At 44.0% G+C, this 22,264-nt stretch overlaps 1 protein-coding gene across 1 annotated transcript in view; it reads right to left on the bottom strand.

Annotated features, from left to right (window-relative positions):
• DDC (dopa decarboxylase) overlaps positions 1–13,591 on the bottom strand; it is a 917,411-nt gene extending 903,820 nt beyond the window's left edge. Inside the window, exon 1 of the mRNA XM_069613411.1 lies at positions 13,510–13,591. The gene's annotated coding sequence lies outside the window, so the exon portion shown is untranslated. The remainder of the gene's footprint in view (positions 1–13,509) is intronic.
• Between the last annotated feature and the right edge of the window lie 8,673 nt (positions 13,592–22,264).

Here is a 22,264-nt window from a genome sequence, read left to right as displayed (position 1 = left end):
CCCGGTCCCGTCACTTGGGGGCAAGTTTTGGGGTTTTTTTCCCTACTGCACATTTCCTCCGAACCTTATGCTACAGTGCTGTGATGAATTGGGAGCGCTAAAACCTTATTTTCCAAGTTACTTCCCTTCCGGATCCATTACTGGTTTTTGGCAGCCAACATGCTACTTTAATCTAATGACTATGCTTCCCAGAATGCCTGGCTCACTGCCTCATCTCCTCCCTTGCAGGACAAGATTGGGTGGAGGATAGACAACACCTGTGGCTGCAGGTGCAGCAGGCGGCACACCTGAGGGGTGTGTTCGTTAAGCAGCTTTAAAAGCCTCAGTTTACTTCAGTCCAGCGCTGGTCATTGTTGCAGTGTTCCTGTTGTGACTGGTCCCTTGTTCCTTGTTCCTAGCTTTTGTGCCCAGTTCCTAGTTCCTGTTTCTTGTTCCTCTGCCCTGGATTTCGGATTTATGTGCTTAATTGATTTCTGCTTTCTGGATTTCCCTTTCTGTCTTCCTATGTCTGCAGGCAGCCTTTCTCTGTGCTTTACCCTTTGATGCTGCCCAATTTGCCTGTGTTCTCTGTTTCTTTGATGCTGTCCTTTGCTACTGAAAAACTTGATGCATTAGTCTTTCCCTTTATTGATTTAGCGTCCTGCCTTTTCTCCTTGGATGGGTGGGAAGGTTTCCTTTTGTGATATCATGTTCCCTGCTCCTGATCCTTACTTTCCATTGGGATCCATTCCATGTTTTCCATTGCACTTCTGCATTTTTTCCCATTGATTATTAGGTGTGGGGTGCTGTTGTAACTAGTCCCTGTGTGAAGGCCTTTTGTTTTCCTCACTATTCTATTATCACAATTCCTACTTGCCCCTTGACTTGGGTTTTATGTATTTAGTTATCCTCCACCCATTGCTGTTATAGCCTTCTGGGTCCCTGTTTGATCAACTGGTTTCGTGGGTTTACTGACATTCAAGTGGTCTTTCCGGTCCTCTTGAGTACTGTTTCTAAGTTCCTTATTCAGTATCATCCAGAGTGTCAGCTCACAGATCCTGTCCTTGCTTGCCCTCTATGTGGGCTTAGCGCTGTCAATATCTGTAATAGCATAGTGGGTAAGGAGTTTGCCGACTTTCCTTTCAGTCATAAGGAGGTTCTAAGTGCTTACCCCACATCCCTTTTCATATATTGGTATTATTGTTTCATTCTATTTGCACTCCTGGGTTTTAGTACACACGAGTCTTGGGTATTGTATGCACATTTCCCTTGCCATATTCATTGCCTTCTTCCTTTCTTAACAGAATGACCAGCCCTTATTCCCGTTTAAATATGGCCAGTTTAAGAAAGAAAGGCAGCAAGGCCACTAACAAGTTTGTACAGAAAGCTTCCCTTACGTTTACCTGTGACAATCAAATCACTGATCCTGACTTAAATGAACTCCTTGTCACGAATGGGTATTTACATGCAAAGTATTTCTCCCACAGGATGGCCCATCGTACATTGCCTGATCCTAGTTCTGTCTTTAATTTTGATCCAGATTCTATGTCCGCACAAGCCTTAGCAGCGGAAAACAACACACTGCTAGATTTATTACACACGAGTACCTCTGTTGTTGAACCCCATGATTCCGGTTGTGCTTTATCTCAGATTGAACAGTTTCATGATTCAAACATAAAGAATGGGGGGGTTCCTTGCATATCTTATGTTTACAGCCCTCAGTCTACTGCTTACTCCTCTGCACAAGTACTTACTGTAGTCCCTAATGCCAAGAGGTCTGATGTCAGTAGTCTGCTTAAGGGAAACACAGACCAAGTTGGTAAAAGAGAGAATAGATCACAAAAATTGCAAACAGTAAATGACAATGTACAATCAGTGCACATCCTGATGGCTAGGGCAGGATCCAGCCCTGATGCCACCATGCCTTCCCCTGTGCCTACTGATAGGGATGTACAGTTAAGGCGGGGCATGCTAAAAGCTGAACTTGAGGAGTTAAAACAAGAATACATTACTTTACAAGAGGAGAATAAAACCTTACAGTCTTTTCTGAATACACCTCAAACTTTATCCGTTGATGAAGTGAACACTGTTCAGTCCCTGAGTGCGGAGATTTTTGTAGGTCATGATACTTGTCAATATGTAAAATCTATTGGGAGTGAAAGTCCTTTTTCTAGCAGAGCACTTTTCAGGGCACAGGTTCTGACAATTTTTCTACCGTTTGTCAGGAATTACTGTTAGCTGAAGATTTACAAGTCACTCCTTTACCTAAGATTTCCTGTGTAGCAGTTTGTCATAATTCTGAGCTTGAACACATACATGCTTCTGATTTCCAAACACAATCCACAATGGTGGCATACACAGAATCAGTCACTACTGTAGGCTTAGGTTCTGCCCTTGATCTAGCTGCTGAGACTGAAGTAGACATTCAAGCTGATGTGGAGAACGATGCTACCTCTGTGTTCGCTCCTCCTTCTGCCAATTTGTGTCACAACGAACAGTCAAAGACAGTACAGAATTCTTGTTTTGATGGACTCATTCCACAGTATACTGAACCAAAGACCCGGCAGGCGATTCCTGAACTGTTGATTGTTAATATGCCACTTTCAGAAGCTAAGACAGAGGAATGGACATTTGACGAAATCCTGATTAACAGAGACTTTACTATGGTGATTCCTCTGGTTGATTTTGACTTCTATAAAGGAAGAGACTCTGTGTCAACCACTAAGGAGAGGGACGGCATGGGTACAGCTCAGTCTTTGGTTACTGGTGCCAAGGAGTCAACCGCCCTAAAGGTGCTTTCCATTCCTGAGCCACAAATGTGTCTGTCGACTTCTGGGACTTCTGTTTGTCCTCCTACAACCATTGACTCTTTGATTATCCAGTCCACGGCTCTGCAGTCATCGTTGACACACTTGTCTTCAATCAATGAACAATTGCTATGTCTGCCAGTCACTCAAGAGCCTTCACCATGTACGTGGTCAGAGCCAAAGACCTTGACAAGTTTGTCTTCAGCTAACGAGACGGCTCCAGCTTGCATGCCCTCAGCCTCAGAATTTCCTCTGGCATGCTTGTTTTTGGCTACAGTGACTCATCCAGTGGATTATCCTTCAGCCATGGAGCCTCCGGTAGCACATCCTGAGTGCATGTCTTCAGTCCCAGAGCCTACTGCTGGTTTGGCTTCAGTTCATGAGAGACCTGTATCCTGCTCAGCCTCGCTGCCAATATCGGAGGTGCACCTGTCTACTCTGTCTGATCATGTTGCATATTCTTCTACTTCAGAATTACCTCCTGAATCCCAACCATTTATTACGGATGAACATCCAGCCTGCCCTTCTTATGCTTCAGGGGAATCACCAGAATGCCTGCCTTTTACACAAGTTGATTCTCCCAACTGCTTGACTGTAGCATCAGCGCCTCCCGAATATGCAACATCTGAGTCTGAGACTTCTGCCAGCTCTCTCTTCAGAAACATCAAGCTGGATCACGACTCGGGAGGGCCTTACATGCAAGGCCGTTGGACTTGCCTGGAGTTTTACGAGAGGGAGACGGATACCATCCGCCATGGCCCAGTCACCGAACAAGTAGCCGACCAGGATAGTGGGCTGGACGGTTCGCATTTGGGGGCCGGTTTGGATCAGCCGCTTAACAGCTTTCTTGTTGCTGGATCCCACATGAGCCTGAGGGAGAGGACGGGGACAGCCCCCCAGCTGCAGCACCACTCGGGTGCAAGTAGCCAAAGGAAGGGTATGACTGCTGCAGTTCAAGATGTGCCTGTTATTGCTCCTGCTGCGAGTGTGCCTGATGTACCAAGTACTGCGTCTATCACTCCTATCAGTATGCCAAACGTCCCTGCGGTTGTGTCCCATGTGCAACAAGGTGGCTATATGACTGACACCAGGAGTGCCAGCCTTGTACAACCCATTGGAATTCCAGGCCCCCAAGGTGTGGAACAGATGCAGTCGAACCTTGGTCACCCTCAACCAGAGGCCTTGAACCAGATGGATGATGGGAGAAGATCCAAACCTCTACCTCGGCCGCCACCTTCTTTTTCTGAACATGAACATTTCCTGAAACCTGCTATTCTCTCACCTCCTGTGTGTCCGCTCTCGGCAGGGAGGCTACCAGAGCATCTACCATTGTCTAAAGCATGTTGCACCAGCCTGCCTTCCTCCTCAGTGATGTATGAGTGTTCGCTCCCAGAGACTGAGCTTCCTGGACCTTCCAACTCTGCTTCGGGTCCTGCAAGTCCTTCATGCCTTTCTTCGACCCATGAGTCTCTTCCTCACCGAAAACCTGCCTATGGCTCTTCTAGACTGCGGCCTGATTCTATTCATTCCAGTCCCTCTGCTTTTGCCCGCGGGTCATCGTTTCCGTCAGTGCTACCTCCGAAGACTAAGCGCTCCTGTCATGGAAGGAAGATGTTTTGTGCGGGTGACGACCTCCTGGAGTCGGCCATGGGAGGGGGTATAGTGTCACGGCTCGCTCCCTTCGCTCCCATTCCCGTCACTTGGGGGCATGTTTTGGGGTTTTTTCCCTACTGGACATTTCCTCCGAACCTTATGCTACAGTGCTGTGATGAATTGGGAGCACTAAAACCTTATTTTCCAAGTTACTTCCCTTCCGGATCCATTCCTGGTTTTTGGCAGCCAACATGCTACTTTAATCTAATGACTATGCTTTCCAGAATGCCTGGCTCACTGCCTCACCTCCTCCATTGCAGGACAAGGTTGGGTGGAGGATAGGCAACACCTGTGGCTGCAGGTGCAGCAGGCGGCACACCTGAGGGGTGTGCTCGTTAAGCAGCTTTAAAAGCCTCAGTTTACTTCAGTCCAGCGCTGGTCATTGTTGCAGTGTTCCTGTTGTGACTGGTCCCTTGTTCCTTGTTCCTAGCTTTTGTTCCTAGTTCCTGTTTCTTGTTCCTCTGCCCTGGATTTCGGATTTATGTGCTTAATTGATTTCTGCTTTCTGGATTTCCCTTTCTGTCTTCCTATGTCTGCAGGCAGCCTTTCTCTGTGCTTTACCCTTTGATGCTGCCCAATTTGCCTGTGTTCTCTGTTTCTTTGATGCTGTCCTTTGCTACTGAAAAACTTGATGCATTAGTCTTTCCCTTTATTGATTTAGCTTCCTGCCTTTTCTCCTTGGATGGGTGGGAAGGTTTCCTTTTGTGATATCATGTTCCCTGCTCCTGATCCTTACTTTCCATTGGGATCCATTCCATGTTTTCCATTGCACTTCTGCATTTATTTCCCATTGATTAGTAGGTGTGGGGTGCTGTTGTAACTAGTCCCTGTGTGAATGCCTTTTGTTTTCCTCACTATTCTATTATCACAATTCCTACTTGCCCCTTGACTTGGGTCTTATGTATTTAGTTATCCTCCACCCATTGCTGTTATAGCCTTCTGGGTCCCTGTTTGATCAACTGGGTTCGTGGGTTTATTGACATTCAAGTGGTCTTTCCGGTCCTCGTGAGTACTGTTTCTAAGTTCCTTATTCAGTATCATCCAGAGTGTCAGCTCACAGATCCTGTCCTTGCTTGCCCTCTATGTGGGCTTAGCGCTGTCAATATCTGTAATAGCATAGTGGGTAAGGAGTTTGCCGACTTTCCTTTCAGTCATAAGGAGGTTCTAAGTGCTTACCCCACATCCCTTTTCATATATTGGTATTATTGTTTCATTCTATTTGCACTCCTGGGTTTTAGTACACACGAGTCTTGGGTATTGTATGCACATTTCCCTTTACATATTCATTGCCTTCTTCCTTTCTTAACACTCCTTAAATGGTGTGTATTTATGTGTTGTGCTTTCCTTTATACTATTTTTGGTTACTGTTTGACTCGCCCCATTGTATGCTATGTTTATGATGTCAATTGTGATAACTGGAAAACTAAGAAATAAAGCATTAAAACAATACTCCCACCACAAAACCTTATCTGGGGCACTGATGAGTATGCAAGGTCTAGTTTACATCCATCCTCCCTTAAATTGCAGTCAATGGGGTAAATTGTACTATAAATGGTCAGAGTCCTTGGCCAAGGGGGAGTTATGGTCATTATACTTATCACAGGTCACGCCTCTTTCAAATCTTCAACGCTACAATTAAAACATTCCAAACCTGACTCTGCAGGAAGTGCAAGCACTTCTAAAAAACAAACAAAAATGAAATGGTTACATTTGCAATTGAAATAGAAACTCAGCAAAACCTGTCCCGGTAGTGATAATCCAGATAGATATTTAAACTTTTTATGTAGTGCTTCATGCATGGTTCCTCCAACTTCTAAGCACTGTGGATTTTATTAACTCCCTCGATATTTTACAGCCCTCTGAAGGATGCAACGCGAACTATGTCCAGCCCCAATTAGACCATGAGATTAAATATAGAATTTAGCCTTGAGCCCTTACCTCTCTGCACTCTTGCATCATAACATTGGCATACCATTAGGTAGTACTAGTGCCGGGAAACGATAACTTTCATTAAACATCAAAAGACAATTCTGCTATTGAGCGTCAAAACACACAATACAATTCATGTTTGGTTTACTGTGTAATTGGCTAGGTTTTTGCGTCTTGAAATTAAAATATATACAGAATAGATCAAATGGCCAGACCTTTGTAGAACAATAATGAAAGGCGTATTGAGTGATGTATCCCCATGTATTATATTAATCTCCCCTTCTGCAACATGTTTTAGGAATTGAACCCGCTGTAGAGTGGCTGGGAATTTCTATAGAAATTATTTGTTTTTCTAAGGTAGAATTCCTTCGAATTATGATTTACTGAATTCCTACTATACAGAGTTTTTCTCATTCAAGTCAGCCTACGTATTTTGACCAGTCTCTATCAATGTTATATTAGTTCTATCGTTTAGGATTGTGCACTGCTGAGAAAATTGACAGGTTGTGTTCTATGTGGGTGGTGCTCCCACTGCTGTGACACTGCAGGATCGGTGAGGCACATTCAAGGCATATTCTTTGTGACAGGCTTTGGACTGCTGCGGCCTATGATGTTCCAGTTATATGTGAGTAACTTGCACTACAGTGCTGAGACCCTTCATTTACCCTCTTCAATGTGGGGGTGATTGCACTACTCCATCCCATGCAGTTCCTTCTCTATACAAGTGAAACGTATACTGATGTGACCCACAATGTATCTGCTCTATGTGGGGTAATCTTGCATTTTTGAGACTCACAATGTTCCTGTTCTATATGAAGAAAGCATGATTTGACATCCATGGCATACCTTTTATATATTAGAAGTGGAGTGTGCACTCCTGAAGCCTGTGTTGCACCTGTTTTATGTGAGGGGAGCGTCTACGGCGGGGACACATTTCTAATCTGTTCTCCGTGTGGCAATCTTCTCCTCTTGCTTTACTTGGCACTGATCCACTACGCCCGTTCTACAGGATGAAAGCTTGCCTTGCGGTTGCCCTGATTCACCTTTTCTGTTTGTGTGGGGGGGGAGCCTGCGCGGCTCCTACTCAAGCTGACATGCTGAAGAATTAATAACCGTTTACTGCTGTTGCACCTTTTCTGTACATGCAAGGGAAACTCAGAGAGTGTGCTCATCCGTTCCATTTGTGAGAGGGTGTTTGAGCCACCACACCCTGTGCTTTGTCTATTAATTGCGAGAGAATCCTGACTGTCTGTCACGATGCAGAAAGCTGCCACGTGAAAATCATTTCCATACAGTCTTAACTCGTTGCACGTCGGCTGCATGTCCCATACTTTTTACTCTCATGGGAAGGAGAAACTAATTTTTACTCCATATAAATCACATTTACTCTTAAAATTTAAAAATAGGGAGGGAAATATTCCCATCTCAAAATCTTATCTGGAGCAATGATTAAGCAATACATTTTTAGCGGGCTGCTCAAACACCATAGAGCTAGATTGAAAGAAACAACAGGGGGAAGTGTTTTGTGCAAGCATGGGAGGCTAGTTGCTGGGAAAGGCCATAGGAATGAGCATGGCCACGGTCAATGGGTGGGTAAGTAACCAAAGAACACACGCAGGATCTAACCATCCTCACATATCATCCCCTACCTATCTTCACTTCTCATACAAATAGTTTTGACTTATAAGCAGTGCTTTTAGTGCCACTTAATAGCCAAAACTAAAAACGAACCGACCTATTAGTACTGTAGTTTGCTTACTCAAAAGTGGCTCTTCAAAATGCAATGCATTTCCTTCATTGTGCCCTCTTTAGACCAGTTCACCCCCATATCTCAAATCTCCATTCCAAGGATCAGCTAAACATCTCCTTCTGCTCAGAGGACTTGCCCGTCTCCACCTCCAGGCACAGGGGATCACGTTCGCATTCACAAAGCACAACAGGGATCTCCACTGAACTGAACTCTCAGGGTTTGATTGGCAAAAGAACAGTAGAAAAGCAGCATGCAAAAAGTGCCACCATGCTTAGTCGTCACATGGTCATCTTTGAAAAGTGCTTGTCACGTGCGAGAAACTGCTATACCCAAGACGCAATTCTTAAGAAGTTGTTTGCTTTCCTCCACTACAGGGGATGTACAGTTACACTGGGAAAAGTGTTCCTCTTTTGGAACAAATGTAGAAAAAATAAATAAAAGAAAGGCAAAGCCTGACAGGCGCCCTCTTGGGCAAAATCATTTGCTCTTGGTTTGTGAAATGTGTGTATGACTCTTATGCCAGCCCATTGGTAACTGCACACTACTCATTTTATGCATATGCAAATAGGATGCTATCGCAGATGCTTCTTTCCTATTTGCATCCTCCCCCACCTTCCCGTTGGTGGCACTTAAACTGTTGTGTGGTACGCATCCTCGTCCCCAAAAACGAGGAAAGGGGTGCTTTTTTTGTGTGTAAAACACGAAGGCCTGCCTCCTTCAAATCCAAACAAAAGGTTTTTTTTTTTTTTTTAATAAAGCAGGTTGGCAATAATGAGGGCTTTGAAGTAACAAAGCCAAGATACGGTAAAAGTCATAGCTGGGCTTCACAGGGCTCCCAGGTCATTCCCCAAGTCTGTTTAATTGATGTATTATCTTTTATTATTGGGCTTGGGCAGACACGTGTGGATTGGAATTGAATTGAATTGATATTTTATTTATATTGCGCTCGTACACAAGTGTTTCAGAGCGCGACAAGGCAAGGGAGGGGAACAGGGTGGAACAAAACAAGAATCTTATGAAACCCAGTGACATGGCGAATGCACAAGTGCATGGGGGAGGGGAAAAGTGCATGGAAGGGGGGACGTGGAAAGTGTGGAGCAAAGGAGAAACAGATAAATAATAAATAAATAATGCAAGCAAGAAACAGTGGTAGTGCAGCCAGCAAGTGGCAAGTGCTGGGTTTAAGGCAGCAGACAGGGTAGGTCTGATAAGTACAGGAAGAATAAGGGGAGTGGGGGGTAGGGGTACTGATACAGACCCCAGTGCAAGGGGTGGCCCGGAAGCAGTGCAGGAGGTTGGCAGGTTGAGCAGGTACCTGGGCCCAGAGGACAAAGGGTGGTCAGGTGCACTGTGCCAAGAGAGAACAGATCAGCAGGGGACAGGGGGAGCGAAGGCAGAAGCAAAGAGGAAGGTCTTGAGGTGCTTCCGGAAACCGGAAATGGTTCTCCTCAAGTTTAAGAGTAGCAAGGAGGCTGTTCCAGAGGCAGGCCCCAGCCGAAGACAGAGATCTACCCAAATGCAAATGACCTCTTTCCCTGACAAGTCACAGATCACTGGGATGGGGCCATAAGCATTCCAAAGCTCCTCATTCTGCCTATTCTCCACAGTAAATGGCTGCACCACATTATTCAGAAGGTGCTTGTGCAAAACAATTCTGGGATGTGAAGACAAGTAGGGCAATACACAGAGATGTCTGGTTGTCTTGTGCAGGTAAGCGATTTTCAAGCATTAGGGTGCTGTAAATGTTTGCTGACTCCTTGATTTCCAGAATAAGGGCTGCCAAAAGGAATGTTGAAAACAAGGAAAGGGGGGTGTTTAAAAGAAATGTAGACTAGCATGGGTACATCTTTAAACTGAGGGTGCCACCACCGGGATCCACCCATATTCACATAGTCGTGTGTTTGCTCGTGTGGAAATGCCACACACACACTAAATCATCTGTGCAGCAACAGGTCAACCTGTGAATGGATTTTACATGCACTTCAAACATGTTCTTCTATGGTGAATCCCCTGCATCCTAAATGCGCACCATGTGTGCGTTTTAAGGAACCATGTGTCATTTCTAAGCACCTCTTTACCTGGTCAGCCAGACCCTAAATGCATAAAGGAAGACATGGCTGCTGTGATTGGCTAGCACTATTTCATCAACTACCATGCATGCCACCGTCTCCCCCTATGCACTGTGTGATGCATCCATTGCGCGCCATTTCTGTTGGCTGAGCCCAGCCTGTGATCTAACTGAACCTGTTACTCTCGTTATTTTCAGTGTTAGTCTGACATGTTGTACAGTGTATTGCAGCCTTTCAAAGAAGTCCCTTTTGCTTTTTTACCTCCTGGTAATGATGGCCTTTTGTGACTTTAAAACCTTGTGCGCAATTGCATTGCAGTGCCTTTTCAGCTAGTCCAATCACAGGTATCAAAACTCAGACTTTTGTGATTTTTCTAAAACTGGACTTACACATCAACAAGAAGGAATTTATTTTTGTTATGGTGTTTTCATACAATGCATGAGTTAAAGTTTTACACCACTCAACATTTTCCATCATTTGTATGGTGCAGAACGGGCACAGAATGCAATGTATGTCCCTCCTCCCCTTGCCGCTTCGCCATACAAATAATCCAGCATTTATGCCCGTATGGCTTTTTGATGCTGGCCTAAAGGCCGTAGATTCCTATGGAATCTGCCTGCTTTTTACACCAGCAAAAAGCAGGCGTATTTCAGGGGTCCACTTGTAACGCTGCCTGTCATGCATAAATGGCAGGCAGCATTTCCTCAAAGTTCACTGCAGAGTGAAAACAGGAGGCGCAATGGTGATTTTTACCTGCAGTGTGCACGTCCATTTTGCACTCCGCAGTGCAAATAATGGAAATTGCATGGAGGGGACCTGTTTTCAAACGTAAGTGGGCCCTTTCTTGCAGTTTACCAGGACTTGCCTTAAAGAAATCAATGAACAGGTGCGTCAAGGAAAAGAAATGCATTATCAGATGTCGGGGCCGGGGATCTCATGACAGAGATGCAAAGAGTGGCTCGAATTTTTTTGGGCTTCTCTTCACTTTTAAATCAAAGATCCTGCGCTCAGACTATCACTTTAACTTGGGCCTCCCATGTGCTGCGGTATTACAACACGAATACTGCTTGGGCGTTTGCTTCCTCATTTGGGCATTTGTAAATTCAACGCATGTGTATTTCAAACACCAGTAATGTATGCATGCGCAAATACAGTGTTCCACAAGTGCAAACAGCATGTATAAATGAACCGTAGCACAGCCCTAAAACTATAATATTTTGACAAACCCTAAAATAAACATTCAGTTTCTGTGGGGTTGGAGGGCAATGTTCCAGGAGTTCCAAAACCGTAGATAGTACAGAGTAGGCCTATCAGTAGGTGTGTACACTCGCAAACCAACAGGAGTGTAATTGAAATCATAGAAACTAAGTTTGAAATAAGGAATCATTGTATATCTAGAGAATAGATGGCTTTATAGTGCCTGTTGAATGGGTGCGAAGGGGGGTCCGGTTAGAATGTGTCATCACCTGAATGTACTGGAGCGCCGCCATTTTGTGCACAAATAGATGAAGTTCGCTCATAGTAATTAACACTGTCAATAAGAGCACCTGTGGAATACAATGTGACTAATCCACTAGCCTGCGGCTGCTCCGCGAAGTACCTGTGCAATTAATTTAGGTTAGATCGACAACCCAGGGCAAGAAAACACAGACGCTAAAGTGAATTTGCATTCTCGGGGACACGACTTAAATCCATTTTCTTTCGTTGCTTCCGTCAAACTGAGTTATTCAGCACAGACTTTGAACAGGTTTTAGGGACCAGATATCAGACCAACCTTACATGTCCCGGTTTTTCGTCGCTGGTCCACGGGGTTCTTGTGTACAATTTCGAGGTTGTATTTTTGGAAGGCTCTGCTGTTCGCAGACTCCCCTTTAGAACCATCGGGTGCAACGAGACGATAGGTGGCTGGCTATGGGCCCGTGTACTTATTTTCTTACAAGTTAAGCACTGCATGAAGGGCTGACTCAGCTCAATTCCAGTATCACATCAATGATGCAAGCCATTGTCCTTCCTACTCCCAAAGCGACCACGTCGCACTGGAGCGATCCCCCTGGCCTTTAATCAGAGTGTCTGGGTATGTCTGTTTATTTGTGCATGTTGTGTGGGGGGGGGGGGCGCTTGTGGGGGAGGGGGTGTACACCTTGGTGGAAATAAATTCCACTTTGCCAGTTACAAAAAGCTTCTACCGGATCCAGTTGTGGCATATTGGTTTTTGGGCATTTTACAATCTAAATCCACTGGGAGCTCTAAGGGTGAAAACGATGCCAATGGGAACCAATACACAATTCAATAGCACCAGTAAACACCATAACATGGCAAAGGCCAACAGCACCCTTCAACAGCAGTAACCAACATACCCAGCTTTTACAGAAATAAACATCAGACACCCTTACTCAGAACTAACCACCTGTATACAAAAGTAACCAACAGATACCAATATGTAGGAATAACCACAGCCACGACTATAGAGTAACATATAAAAGACTCCTGCATACAGCAATCATGAGCAGGCACGATTATAGAGTAATACATAACCGACGCCCTTATAGAGCAATAACCAACAGACACCATTGTGCCCTAATAACTATCGGACACTAAGTAACAGACACCCTTATACAGCACTAACCAACTGATACCCTTATGCAGTCACAACCAGTTGCAAGGTGCAACTGCAATGATCTGGTGTTTTCTCTGTAGCGGTGCAGAAGCTTTCCAAGACCCTTTGATGCCTAGAATTCCCAACCGGGGGTCGGCGGGGCTGTGTATGCGTGCAAGTGTAATCTATGAGCATTACATCAAAAACTCGAATGCATGTATTCCCGATACAAATGCATGGATGTGCAATTTCCCACAATTATATTTACAGTATTCTCCCACGAAGACAATTCACCATTTCATATTAAACACTTTCAGTGCATGATCCTAATACTCCTAATAAGTACCAATACAACAAAGTAATGGTCGTGTTGGTGCTGGGTGTACGGTTAGTTATCCTGTACGTGCACTCGCTGCATTATATTTTAACAATGTACCTTAAAATGTCATTTTTGAAAACAAACCGCAGCACCTATTACACGCTCGCCTTATAAAATGCATATATCAAATGCACATTTTTTTAAAAAATTAAAATAATGTGCTTTAAACAGTCAGTGAAACTGCATGGCAGCACGGTGGTGACATATCCGACAGGAAAATACAGCAGAAAGCGGTAGAAGTCGGTCCGACGCAGCCACACACTGTTGCATCAAGGAAGAAAGTCGCCGGGTTTCTGTGTCTTTTTTTGTTTGGGCACGCGGCATTGGCATACGGAGCTACTACTCACTGTCAGAGGATGAGTCCTGCCCGGCTCTCCGCCCTGCCTGCCTGGCTCCGTGCCTCTGTCTGGTCCTCGTTGGCAGTTGTGAAGCGTGGCGCTAGTTTATATAGGCTAAGTATCCATGTCCTTTAAGCCAATCAGCTCCACGGGTTTACGTCGCGCTGACATTTATCCGCACGAGCCCCTGTACAGGGGCAGGGAGCGGAGCCTGCAGCCACAACGCGCGGTGATGTCAGGAGCGCGCGCTGCCACTCGCCTTCACTTTGAGGAGAATTGTGCAGATTACGGTCCCGGCAATTTAGACGAGAGATCTGCAGCTCTAACGTGCACCTGCAGCACGCGGGGGCGTCCCTCGAAATCAAGACGAAGGGGGGGCGGCACACATTGTTTTAAGTAAGCATGTGTTTTACCCAGCTGTTTAATAAAACGGTGACCTCACGTTACGCAGGCTCAGTTTAAGACAAGAAAAGTCCTTCATTATAATATGTATTCTAGGGAGGAAAGTTACTGTAAACGGTCTAAAAAAAGAAAAAAGGAAAAGGTAATTTGCATTAGGTCTTTTAAGTGTTTCTTTTTTTTACCGAGAACATATTTTGCTATATTATTTGCTGTAATATATATTTTATATTATTTGTTGTGGTGTACATTTAAAACAATAAATGAAAAAAAATACCAAAATGAACAGTTTGCAATGACTCTCCTCTGTTCCCTCAAGCAGGTTCCTCAAAGTTTATACCCCCGAACGCACCCTGAATTGGACCTCAGCCAACGCCACACGTTGTAATACCAACATACCAGCATTCCCTGGTTTTAATACTGGTAACTCTCCTTACACGTGTGACCCATAGCAAGATATCCCATTAAACCTCCATAATACAACGTTTCCATTTATTATTGCAAGAATAATTCTTAAATCACATTTTGATATGTGTGTGTGAAACGGCACAGCTCTGTAATAAACATGCAGAAGCAAGCTCTAGCTGTGTTTTGTTGGTATGCAGTAATAAAATCGCAGCAAAAATGTCGCCTTTACAAAAAATCGTGGCAAAAACCCCCTCATTATACCATTTGAGGGGACAGGGGGTTGCAGGGTTGTCCGCCGCTCCCCTTAAATGGTATAATGGGTCTGGGGGTTGCGGGGGTTGTGTCCCCCTCATCCTTTACATCGATGGTGGTGGCAAACCACAGCATTTTTGCTGTAATTTTTTGTTTAAACAGCCATTTTTGACATGATCTTAACACATTCCAGTCTGTGCCACTTTTTGTCAAGTTTCCCTGACCAAAAGATGCAGACAGTCGGGCGTTGTTCTGTGTGTTTCCCTGCATTGCGAGGGCAAACCGACAGGTCACAGCGGCCGCACCGGCAACTCTTTTCATGTGGGTGGAGAGGCTTCAATCCCTATGGATTACCACCTGCTTTTTACAACGGAACAGTTTCTGGCAACATGCATAATGATTTATTGTAATGACGACTGCCCAGGGGCGCAACAAAACCTACATTTTGGGGGGCTAACTGGTGATGGGAGGGACCACTACAGAAACTGGGTGGGGCAAGCTTGCAGCTCTGCCCCTTCTCTTCAATCCTAAGGGTTGTCTGGTGTGGGGCCGAAGTAAGCGCGATATGCCAGTGCGAATAACCAAGTGATTGGATTTAAAGATAACATAGACATTGAGATGTTTTGTTAATTTTTGTATCAAAAGCCCAGGTATCCAATCAGGCATCGTCCTTTAAGCAAAGTGACCACCAAGGGACCAGTCGGTAGTACAGTGTGCCACCACACTTCCCTCTCTCACACGCACCCACTACTCCTAACCTCTACTCACCAAAATCAGCTCCTCGGCCCAGCATTAAAAATAAGGGCGTGCACACACACATTTAAATATACCATTCTCTGTCGCCCCTATTCACCATACACTCGCTCATTCAAACGCGCACCCAGTCCCCCATTCTTCATGCACTCCTTCACACACACACTACAGAATACGTATATAATACTAGAAAAAAGCAAGTGTGCAGATCAGCCCCCTCCCCTCGGATGTGAACTAGCACATACATTATTTGTTGGCTTGCATTTGGTCGCGGTTTCTTATGCAGTCAAACTCAACTCAGGGAGTTAATTTCCTCACAATGAATGTCGCACACAATAAAGCACTTTAGTTTTTGTTAAGGTTCAATGTGGTAAGTCTTCCAAACCGTCTGGCACCCAATCCCCAACTAGTACCCGGTGCCACAATGGACAAGGAACCAGGCAGGTTTGTATTCAGAATATAAATTTCACACATAGATTAACATCAGCCACCAATGCTGTGGCAACACAAGAAGAAAATGGCTTCCGTAAAGGCACCAACACAGAGATATGCAGTCACAATTATTTCCTTTTAAATCACCCACCAATACAGGAAAATAACAATTCAAGACACACAGTGATTGCAGAGTTGGGTTATACTTTTCTCCCAGAAACCCTCACCCTCCAAACATCAATTAGACTTGACTCCTCTGAATGGAAAGCCAGTGGCAGAGAGTGGGAACACAATGGGAAAATCGGTTTGGGATTTTTAATCAAAGAAACAGGATGGGAGACAGAAAAACAATTGGCACATTCGTTTTGCCACACCCAACAGGAACAGGTAGGGCTTTGTGTTTTGGTCAGAGCACAATGGGAAAATCATTTTTGCGATATTAAGCACACCTGCAATGTGAAAGAAAGAAAATCAATGGGAAATTCGTTTTACTACACGTAAAAAGAACAGGCAGGGTTTTGGGGCTGGGGTCAGAGCACAATGGGAAAATCGATTTTGAGATATTAAGAACAGCAGCAATGTGAAAGAAAGAAAATCAATGGTAATTTCATTTTGCAACACCGAACAAGAACTGGCAGGGCTCTGGGGTTTTGGTCAAAGCACAATGGGTACCAAAGGGCAATTTCATTTTGCACCTTGCATATGCAAAGGCACTCCCACGCTTCACTCTTCTGATTTAAAATGAAGGGGATCAATGGGGAATTTGTTTTGCACCCTACGCACTCACGTGCAAACAGGGTTTTGGGGATAATTCTTTTTGGCAAATCTTTATGTCTATACCAGCTCAAAACACACTGGGAAAAGATTGTTGGTTTTGAACGCCAACAAAACCCATCCTGTGATCACTATAGGGGAATTAATTGAGTTACTTTGATTAAATATGCTATGGATCCACACAGACAAACAGGATATTTTTCATATGAATTATCTGTACTTTTAACAGTCATTTTTGTAACATGTATTTTGTAAGCACTTGACACTTTATTGCAGTACCAGTTATGAATCTCGTTTGCCCACTTGGGCTGAGAATACTTAGTTGGTGCAAAAGGCAACGTTGAACATTCATTCTGAATACAATTTCTGTGACGGCGGAAATTAGAATGGAACATATATGTAATCAATAATCCTGTGCAAATTGTCCACCTTTAACCCACTAGGGATAATTGGTATTTGGGACAAGCTCTTGGGGAATTATAATATTACATTTTTTATAACATGTTTTAAATGAGGGCACTAAAAGAGTGTTCACATAGTTTCAACATGGCTGTGTTTTTGTCAGTTAATAGCTATTTCACCTAAGTGCTAAACATTAAAGTAGGACTTACACACTTTTGTCTATAACACAACAGTCCTCTCTCTCTGTCACATACCAGACGAAGCCCGAGTAGGGTGAAACGCGTTGTTCCTTCTTGCACCAAAACTGTTGCTGCCTTCTTTGTCCATGCATCTTTAACTAATAAAGGACACTTTGGCTGCACAGTAAACATTGACTGCCTGTGGATTTGTTTGTGATATCCAGTTTTTCATCAAGCGCACAGCCGGAATGCCGTTGCGCCCCTGATTGGTTTCCAGCCTTCCCTTTTTTTGTATGTATATATATGTATATATATATATATATATATATATATATATATGTATATATATATATATATATATATATATATATATATATATATTTGAGAACTACATTTTAAGGCAAATCAGATAAGGTTAGCCTGAAGTCAGCACGCCCTTCCTATGCAGAAATACAGTTTTTCTTCATCTACTCAGGAGACATATCACTGAAAAATATACCCATTTACAGTTCTCATGTTAATTATCACCTTCATGCTCATACCAACTTTCATATCTCTCGGACTCAAGGGAAGGCCCAAATTACATTTTCATTAATCATTTAGTTATGTTTATCACACCAAAATCCTTTTAGCAGTTTTTAAAAGGGGGTGACTGTCACCTTTAATGCAAGCCCGGAATGACTGCTGTGACATGCATGCTGACCTTTTTATGTGATAAAATGTATTTCTCCCATTTACTTACTCTTTCACTCAAGCCCCCACCTCTTGCTCCTAAGTTTCATTTCTCTTTCGACATGCGACTAAGCAGAGAACTCATGTTTAGGTTCACCTCCCCCTTCAAGGCCAGATAGCCACACAAATGGGCGTTTTATGGGACTTGTGACCTCAAGGTCAATCCTGCTGCAAGAGCACACATGGCTTTATCAGTTTTCTATTGTGTTTTTGATCTAAGAAGTGTATTTCTTTCTTATATTTTTAAGTAATGGCCTTGATTGATGATGATAACCAGGCCTGTGTCTCCAGGGCATCAGGGAGAAGGACTTGGAGGTTAGTTTCATGTTGGAAGAAATGATTGTTCATGTACCCTGACCAAATGGCCTTTTAAACTCACACACAGTTGCAATTTTGTACGGCATCTTATTGGGCACAAAGTTTAAAAATACTGGATTCTCACTTCTGGATTGTTCATATGCATAGGGCTGTTACATGGGAACATTGTGTTCAAGCTTTGAAAGTCGAGTGAGCATTCATTTTAGCATACTGTCAATTTGGATGAGGGAAAATGAAAATGACAATTTTTTTATTTATTATACAAGCAAAGAGCTACGTTTCACTTTAGCTGCTTGGGTCACAATCTGTTATTCCATTGAAGATATTGTACGCACTGCTGTTTCCTTATGTGTGAGTGCAGCTCTCCATGGATTTTCAGCCATATGTCCTTCTTTCTCTTCCTGAATTGCATTGCGCATATCATTGCACTTTTGATTTTAAAGTCCACTTTCTTTCCTGTGTGATTTAGGTTCAATAGGCCTTATGCCTGACATAATATCTGTGCTGGCCTCATATTTCGGTGAACATTCACAAATGACTCTGGCCTCTTTATTTCTGGCCTTCAGGGGCTAGATTTCACTCCACAAATCCTCCCTCTTGAATCTTTGATTCCAATGAGACAGAGAGAAGAGCAAGGAGAAAGTGGGGTGTCTGTTTCCTTGTGGCCTTGGTTCATTCCAGGGATCTGTGTGTGTGTGGGAGCACGTCTGCTCTTTTCCTGGTCCTGAGGGAGTGGCGCTCTGGTCTACACCCCACTCCTTCCAGATTTGGGGTTTTGGTCCTGGGCCCCTCCCTTTCCCGTATCTCCAACTCCGGCCTGTAGAGGCAAGGAGTTATTTAATATGCCGAGAATAAAAGAGAGGTTCAGTATTTCATACAGTACTACTTTCCCCGGTATTGACGTGCAAATTGACAACAACACAAAAAGTTACACATCACATTTCCTTTGGCGTACATACTTTCAAACAATGATAATTACTGTTGGTAACTTCCTAATAAGTATAATTTGTTCTACTCCCTGTAAATGTGTTATATTCTCCATCCAGGTACCCATTCTTTACCTTTATTCTCCAGATGGTACCTGGGCTCTACCCTCACTGGGTTCTACAATCAGTTGCAAGTTCTGTCTGGGATGACAGCTTTTCAACTGATTGATATGAACACATTTCTCTTCCTTCTGTTCGCCTTTAGGGATGCACATCTTATAGGCAACAGTTTAGATTTTATCGACAATTTCAAAAGCACTGTGCCAGGAGGGGAGGAACTTCCACTCGTTGGTCTAGTTCCTTTGGAAATTGTACAGGTAGACCCTGTCTCCTACTTGATACTCTTTCTTGGTGGTCTTTAAGTCGTTGTGGGATTTTATGCCCTCTGCTGACTTTTAAAAATTTCGCTGAGCGAAAGCAAAAGCATGCTGAAGGTGTTTTTGTAAATTCTCAATGTACTCATGGGTAGTGGACGCATTGATCAGGTTCTGTTTTTGAGTTCTGTAGAGAAGATGCTGAGGTAGCACCATTTTTTGTCCAGTCATCAGCTTGAATGGTGAAAGTTTTGTCACAGAAGATGATCAGGACAAGCGCCAATCGGATGTCCAACCTAGGTCCAGAGTCTGCCACAAACTTCTTCAAGATACCGACAAATGTTTTATTGTACCTCTCAACCTCCCCACTCGAGGCTGACAGTAGGTAATGTGGAGTTTTCTCTTTACCCCTAGTATCTTCCACATCTTTGTCACCACTTGGCTGGTAAAATGGCTTCCTCGGTCTGACTCAATCCTTTGAGGAAGGCCAAAACATGAGAAGATGTGATTGATCATTTATTGCGGCAGCTGTCTCTGCCTTTCAATGTGGGTTTGGAAGACATTCCACCCACTTGTAAACAAGTATGTCACGGTCAACATGTACTTGTTTTCCCTAGAGGAGCAAATCACTGGCCCAATGAAATCAACTTGCAAATCTGACCAAGGCAGTTTCATTCCCCCTTTCTGTAGGGGAGCTCAGTGTATGAGAGAACTTGGCTGAAACTGAGCACACACAAGACACCCCTTCAAGTATAGGTCAAGGTCCTGACCCATGTTTGGCCAGTATGGGACCTCTTGCAAGATTTCTAAAGTTGTATGAAATCCCCCTGACCGGCAGTGACCACGTCATGGGCGTGACTTAACCACGGGCTTCAAAATGAGGTAGTTACCACCCACTGGTTTCATCCAGATATGGATCTCCGTACCAACAAGCTGTCTTGGATTTGGAACATTTTGGAAAACTTCATCAACACCCGGAGATCCTCTTTCCCGATATAATCAGATTCGGTCAGAGGAAAATTCACAGGGTCTTCAATATGTTGACAAAATGTCCCAATAATTGGGTCATCTTTAAGTGCTGTAATCAAATCAGCATCTGCGGTTTCTTTACTCCACAGGGCAGTTCAGAGTTCATTTATGGCATGTGTTTGGGACCTGGTGACAACAGCTACTTGGATTTCCCCCAACATTATCTATGAGATCCCTGTGGATAGCTCTGGTTTTGGCCAACTGGTCAGCCAGTGTAATTTCCAGTTTAGTCTGGTCCCTCTATTCCCCAGTGACCTCTGATCTTTCTCCAATAGATGGTCATTTCATTAGAGGTAATCAGAGCATCAATTGCTTGGATTAATTTCCCATGCTTGAGCAGTTTGTTATTCACACACAGCATGCCTCAATTTTTCCAATTAATCAGATGGTCCACAAATCCATTCCTGACATAATTGAATCCGTGATTATGACCAGTTCCTTGAGTTGGTGCTGCATGGTAGTAAGGATGGCTTGGTGTACCGCCATCAACTCTGCCACCTGACTACTTCGGGAGCTATTTGGTACCTAGCAGAGGGCTCTGAGGCATCATTCACCTAGGCATTTCCAACGCCAGCCACTAGATCTTTTTCCCAGTGATTATCAACATGGTAGGAGCACACATCCACATAAACTGTGGGTATCCCCTGGCACGTCTCCTCCTCATAGACTTTGTTTCGGGAAATAAGGTACACCTCCATGTTGTATTTGGTCTTTAGGCTTTCATCCTCGAGACAGTTTTCTTGAGCACAATCATGAAAGTCAGCCGAACGTTGCACTAGGAGAGACCTCTTGTATTGGCCATATCTGACCTCCACAGGAAAGCCTTGCATGGACAGAATCCAGGAAGTCATTCTGGAATTACTCACGTTCCCTGTTTGGATTCAGTCATTTTGGAGATTTTGAAGGGCTGGTGAGGAGTCTCGACAATGATGTGCTCCCTCTGGATGAACGGGTGGTAATTCTTTAATGCCCACAACGTTGCCATGAGTGCCTTTTCGCAATCCTTGAATTTTTCCTCCACAGAGGACACAGTCTTGCTCGTGTATGAGATAACTTTGTTGACCTAATCATGCTTTTGGTATAATACTGCTGTTAACCCCATCTCCAAGAAGAACTCCTTGTTTTTTTAATGGGGTGAACCAAACAAGGCTCTTGTGAAAGGCTTCTCTTTGGTTGTTTCACTGCCTTTGATTGTTTTGGACCCCATTCCCACTTGACCCCAGCCTTTAGTAAATGGAGCAAGGGTAGCGTAACCTCTGAGTAGTGCTCTATGAACTTCCTAATATGATTTGTGAGTCCAAGAAGGCTTCGTAGTTCTTGCAGAGTTTTAGGGTCTTTTAATTTCAATAATGCTTGCACCTTTTTTCGCCTGGGGACTGAGACCCTCAGGGGTGATTTCATGCCCTAAGAAGTACACCCGGGTCTTATACTACTGTGCCTCCTGGAAGGACAGTTTTGCTCCAGCTTTCTGCAACTGGGTTAGGACATTGCATATTTTAGCTATATTTTCCTTGACAGTTGAGCTCTTGATTAAAACAACATCCACATAGGCTAGGTTTCCCCTTTCCCCCAAGTCAGGCATGGCATTATGTAGAAAGATGTTAAATTTGTTGCCAGAGTTAATGTATCCAAAGTGGGTTCGGATCCATGTGTATTGCTGCCCCCCAAAGGTAAAGGTAAGCTTGTACTGGTCTTCATAACTCACGGGTACTGTCCAGTAATCATTGGTCAGGTCAATGGCGGTATACGCCTTTGACCCTTGGATCTGAGCCAGTCCCTGATCAAT

Source organism: Ambystoma mexicanum, chromosome 5p (genome assembly GCF_040938575.1).
Source record: "Ambystoma mexicanum isolate Mex_15411 chromosome 5p, UKY_AmexF1_1, whole genome shotgun sequence".
Taxonomy (NCBI): Eukaryota; Metazoa; Chordata; class Amphibia; order Caudata; family Ambystomatidae; genus Ambystoma; species Ambystoma mexicanum.
This window is presented reverse-complemented; position numbering and strand designations above follow the sequence as displayed.